Source organism: Triticum dicoccoides, chromosome 2B (assembly GCF_002162155.2).
Source record: "Triticum dicoccoides isolate Atlit2015 ecotype Zavitan chromosome 2B, WEW_v2.0, whole genome shotgun sequence".
Taxonomy (NCBI): Eukaryota; Viridiplantae; Streptophyta; class Magnoliopsida; order Poales; family Poaceae; genus Triticum; species Triticum dicoccoides.
In genome coordinates, this window is record NC_041383.1 from 742,551,002 (window position 1) to 742,557,001 (window position 6,000).

Here is a 6,000-nt window from a genome sequence, read left to right on the forward strand (position 1 = left end):
GACGCCACTCGCCGCCGAGCTCATCCGCGGCGGCATGAAGAGGCCGCGCGCGATGCCGGTGCTCGGAGGAACTCCGGCGGGGGCGAAGCCAAAGCTCCCCGCGCTAGGGTTTGCGCCGGCGGTGGCGCTGGAGTGGTCGCGGGTGTAGGAAGGGGTGAGGGGGGTGCCGGCGCGGGCGTCCATTGGGTCAGTTCGCCGACGGCGGCGCGTGCGGGGCGAAGGTGATACGACGGAGAGACTACGACACGAGCACTCGAGTGTGCCGCGCGCGGAAGCGGGTGCACCAAATACACAGCGTGCGATGGCGATTCGGACCGCGGTCCCAGCTATATATGCCGCACGCACGCTTATTGCGCGTCCGCTGGAGCCACTCTACCGATTGCGCGCGCGCTAAAAAGGGCAAATTTGCGGTGCGGCACTCATTTTGTGTGGCTGTTGGAGATGCTCTTATGTATACAACCAATTGTCTTCAAAAATATACTTCCTCCGTTCCTAAATATTTGCCTTTCTAGAGATTTCAACAAGTGACTACTCTCTCCATTTTAAAATAGATGACCAAACTTTGTATTATAGTTAGTACAAAGTTGAGTCATCTATTTTAGAACGAAGGGAGTATATAGGAAGCGAAATGAATGAATCTAGACTCTAAAATATGTCTATATACATCTATATGTGGTAGTCCATTTGAAATTCTCTAAAAGGACAAATATTTAGGAACGGAGGAGTAGTACACAGGACGAATTTCCACCCAGCTTAAGAAATCATACATCTTAAGAAAGAGTTCATGTCAGTGGACGAAGATCCACCCTCTTGGATGGCTCTGCGAGAAGCGTCCCTCCATCGAAGCGCTCTGCTCCTCACCCCATTGCTCTGTGGCAGATCAGAGGAGCTCATCAGTGTCTCGACGGCCCGGGCAATCGCCTCCCTCGTGATGATGCCGTCGGGTTGCATCTTCTCCTTAAGACTGTACCCAATCTTCCACACGTCGACGACCAGGCGGCTATTGGTCGGCTGGTCCATACCTATGGGAAGAGCGAGCATCGGAACGCCGGCAAACACCGCCTCTAGCGCGGAGTTCATGCCACAATGCGTCAGGAAACCCTCACGGAAGGATGGCACAACACCTTGAGCTGGTCGCACCACGCCACGAGCACCCCGTGGCCGTTGCCACGCAGCAGCGGCTGCACCTGTGACTGCGCTTCGTCGTGGAGCACCCACATGAACTTGACGCCGCTCGCAGCGAGCCCCATGGCGAGCTCGGCGAGCTGGGAGGGTGGCAGCGAGAGGAAGCTGCCCAGCGACACGTACAGCACGGAGCCTACAGGCTGCGTGTCCAGCCAAGCCCAGTAGGAGTGCTCGCCTCGCGGTGCTTCTTCAAGCATCGTGTAAGGGATGCAGGGGCCAATCGAGTACATGCGGGGCGACGAAGCCTCTGAGCCGAGCGAGTCCATGACACCGGCTTCGAGCTCGTAAAATGAGGAGAAGAGCACGCACTGACCTGCCTGGGCACTGTGAATTATCGCCTTGAATCGCTCTCGAATGGCCTGGCCACACAAGATCGGCTGAAACTCGCGCATTGTTAAGCAAGTATGGCCAGGGATAGTCTGATCCCACATCGGATCTACAGTATAATTGAGCAACACATGAAAATAGATCATCACTTGACTAGTAATAATAGGGGAAGGTTGTGAGTTGGCTCCCTCACCCTCGACGGCCAAGCTGCTGCCCGCCATGAGGCGCTCGAAGTGGTACAGAGCCGCGAAGTTGGTGGCGGAGAAGGGGCAGAATGTGCAGGCCTTCATGCCCCTTCTCACCGCCATGGGCACCGCCCACTGCCACGACTACCGCCATCTCCGGTGTTGGCAGCATCGCCTCTAGGAGCCGCTCCACAGGGGCGTCCATCCTGGTGTTAACGGCGTCCCAGAATTCAGGTAAATCGGCGTCGCGGCCGTGCTCGGAGGGGATGACGTTGGGGATGGCGGTCAAGCGGACGCGCGCCTGTAGGGTCGACTCTGCTGCGCCAACCAAGCCAACCCACTCCTCAGTGAGGATGACCGTGGTGGCGACGCCGCGTGCGGCGAGCAGGCGGCACAGGCTCAGCATCGCGTTCACGTGGCCACGGCCGGGGTACGGCAGTGCCACGACGCGGCATGGTGGGTGAACGGCCAGAGCGACATCGGCCATTATTGTTTGATCTGGGCGCGTCTCTTTTGTTTTCCTCACTATCCCGTGCGTTGAATTTGGATGGTTTTTCTTGGAGTATACGTTGTTGGTGTTGGGCCATAAAGTACTCTACGGTAAGTTTGTTGTTGCACCATGAAATTAAGGAATCATAGATCATTGGCTTGATTTTTTTTAGATAAAAGGCATACGCCTGACTTTATAAATAAAGCCACCAGGCAGAGTCACGCCATAATCATCCAATCAACGCAGGAACAAAGCAACAGTTAACAGGTACGAATACATGGCAACCCAGCCAGCCATGGCACGCAGGCCAGCATCGAAACCAAAAGAACAGCAGACTAAGCCATCCTCCTAGATCGCCGCAGCAGGGAAGTAGCCGTAGACCGCATCTTAGATAACATGTCGTCGAAAGCCTCAAGGTCCGCCTCCTTAGTCAACAATCTCCACTGCTGCAAGAAGACATTGACTTTAAATAAGCAGCTCACAGGGTTAGCCGGAAAGATATGCTCAATAGTGAACTTGTTCCTAGTAGTCTACAGCGACCAACAGATCGCAGCCCAACCAACCCAGAATACCCTCTTAGACTGACCAGATAAAGCATCAACACAACGCCGCAAGTCCTCGAAGGATGAGGGGTTCCAATTAACGTGACACTACTAGGGAAAACCCTAGTAGTAGCGCGAGTTTTGAGGCTAGCAGCAGCGCGGGTGGCCGCGCTACTAATAAGGCGCTACAGCTAACTTATAATAGTAGCGCGGTCCGTGCCCGCGCAACTACTGTTGACGATATCAACAGCGCTTTTGACGAACGCGCTACTATTAATAGCTGTAGCGATTTCGCAGTCCCTCGCTACTGCTATATCTTTCATCATTTTCCCCCGTACCCCTTTCCCCTTTCCCTTTCAGATACTAGATACTAGGTACTGCTACTAGATATCAAATTCATAAACCCTTACTGGGTAGTACTCCCTTCGTTCCAAACTACTCGTCGTGGTTTTAGTTCAAACCACGACGAGTAATTTGGAACGAAGGGAGTACTAGATAACAATTTCATGCATAGTCAACATGCATCCTCAAGCAGTACAAGGTCATATCAACGACGATCATCATATGTAGTTCTAGATGATATCGACGACGATCATCATATGTAGTTCTAGATAATATCGACGACGATCATCATATGTAGTTCTACATGATATAGCCACACACACATATGTAGTTCTAGATGATATCGAAGACAATCATCATCCTCAAGCTGGGCGGTTGGCCTGTCCAACACGAAGATTCTTGCTATCGAGGAATTTGTTCCACCCAGCCGAGTTTAAGTGTGTGGACCGTCCGTGCATGCGATAAGTACAGGTTGTGACGGAGCCCCTTGCAGTAAGGCGTAGTCCAGCTGAGCCTTCTTCATCAGGCTCGATACCATAACTCACAGTTATGCTCTTTGCCAATTCTGAATAAGAAAAACATATCAATTAATAAATAGCCTCGCAAATAAGTACATATGGATTATCTACACTATTAATAGTTTCCTTAGATTCTACACTAATAAGCATGTGATCGAACCCTACACTAAAACATATCATCGACTAGATTCCACACAACATACCATATCATTGGACTGTACACTAAGTATTTCATCGGATAATTTTCATTTGTAAGTATAACATACCATATCATGTCGATCAACCATGGTATTTGTCAGGAGGGTCATGAATGGCACCCCGACAAAGTCAGCATGTGGCGGAATTATGTCCCACAGGTTGGACACCTCCTCCTCGCTTAGCCTTGTTCTTTGAGCTACGATGGCTTCATGAAGTGGGTCCTCATCATCTTCATCGAGTGGGTCCTCATTATCTTCATCATCTTCATCATGTTCATCATGTTCATCATCTTCGTCATCTTCATAATCTTCCACCAGGTTGAGATAAATGACAGCCAGCTTGGGTCTTTCTGCTCTGAAGGAGAAGCTGATCAACTCACCACCAGTAAGACGCATGCGGGCAACAAAACGGGCCCATCCATCTCCTCCAATCTGTGAAATATTGTGTCCTTTCTCGACCTCCATAGTGTACGCCCCCCAGGAGCCTCAAATGTCACAGTGTCTCCTGTCAGCTTGTTGAATTTCAATCTCACATTGCATGGGACGATCTGTGTAAAATAAGCAAAATGACATAATGTAGTAATGTCAACACTAAAAATAAAATAGTTATTACATTTCATATAATTTCTTACCGCCGCATGACGAAAACTCGGCTGGAAGTAGATGCCGAACAGCTTGCCAGTTGCAAGGCTGCTGACGCACCTTGACTTGCACAGTCGACATAGTGGTGGTGGTGGTGGCGCCTTTTTTCCTAAAGCAATATGAGCAAAGGATTAACTATCCACTTCACAGGAAAGAAAAACAGTACCATGTGATATTTTTGGTTCTTCCGCGAGAAGCAATTTGATGGACAATTATAATCCTAAGATCTAGTAACATATTAGATGACAAGGTACCACCTACATTTTGCCAAAAAAGAACTTATTAAAAAAAACAAAAGCAACTACCTATCCATGTACAGAAAAAATACCAATAAAATGGTGCATACTAAATCAACTAAATGAACTAGCCTACTAAATCAACTAAATCAAAATGTTCTAAATCAACTATCCTACTAAATCAACTAAATCATATCAACTAAATCAAAATGTTGCATATGAACTAGCCTACTAAATCAACTAAATCATATCAACTAAATCAAAATGTTGCATATGAACTAGCCTACTAAATCAAAATGTAGCAGGGAGGAGGGAGAAGGAGGGGCGACTTGAGGAGGAAGAAGAGAGTAGGACGGAGGAGGAAGGCGGAGCAAGGAGGGGCCGGCCAGCGGCCAGTGGAGGGAGGACGGAGGAGGAAGGTGGAGCAAGGAGGGGCTGGCCAGCGACGAGTGGAGGGAGGATAGAGGAGGAGGCCGGTACGTACCGAGTCCAACAAGGAGGAGGAGGTGACGGCAGCACAGAGGGAGGAGGGGCGACGGGGGAGGACCGGTGCGGGGGTTGAGAGGGGATCCAGTGAGTGTGTGAGTGTGAGTGGATCCAGAAGAGAGTAGGACGGAGGAGGAAGGCAGAGCAAGGTGGGACTAAATTTTTGTAGTAAACTTAGCAGTAGCGCTTATTGGCGAAAAGCGCTGCTACTATGCTACGTAGCAGTAGCGCCCGTCGTGGTAACGCGCTGCTGCTATAACTAGCCTCATGGCGGCCTCGTAGGAATTATAGCAGTAGCGCGTCTTTGAGCGGGGGCACTACTCCTATATTTATTTCAACAGCGAGTTACGCTTGAGCTCACTACTGCTAATTAGCAGAAGCGCCTTATTGTAAAGCGCACTGCTGATAAGATTCTGTGTATAGGGTTTTCCCTAGTAGTGTGAAGCCAATGTCGAATGCAACTCAATAAAAAACTTGGCCAACGAGCAGTGAAAGAATATATGCTCGGTATTTTCAATGGCCCCACATAAGGCGCATCTATCGGAGCCCGGTCCGTTCCTCTTCCTAATTTGGTCAGCCGCAGGTAGTTTTCGACGAAAAGCTTGCCACATGAAGATTTGATCTTACGAGGGATACATGCCAGCCAAATATCAGTGAATTTCATCGTATGAGAGCCTGAGATAAGTTTGGCGTACGCAGACTTAATCGAAAACCAGCCAGAAGAAGAGTGAGGCCAGACCACCGAGTCGTCTTCCTCCGAGAGCAAGGGGAAGCAGGCAGTAAGACGTTGCCAATCATCCAACTCCACAGGAGAAAGGGATCGCCGGAAGTCTAGGTCCCAGTTGTTAAC

General features: G+C 49.8%; 1 pseudogene; it reads right to left on the minus strand.

Moving 5' to 3' along the window:
- Positions 1–731: 731 nt before the first annotated feature.
- LOC119368544 lies at positions 732–2,184 on the minus strand (annotated as a pseudogene).
- Between the last annotated feature and the right edge of the window lie 3,816 nt (positions 2,185–6,000).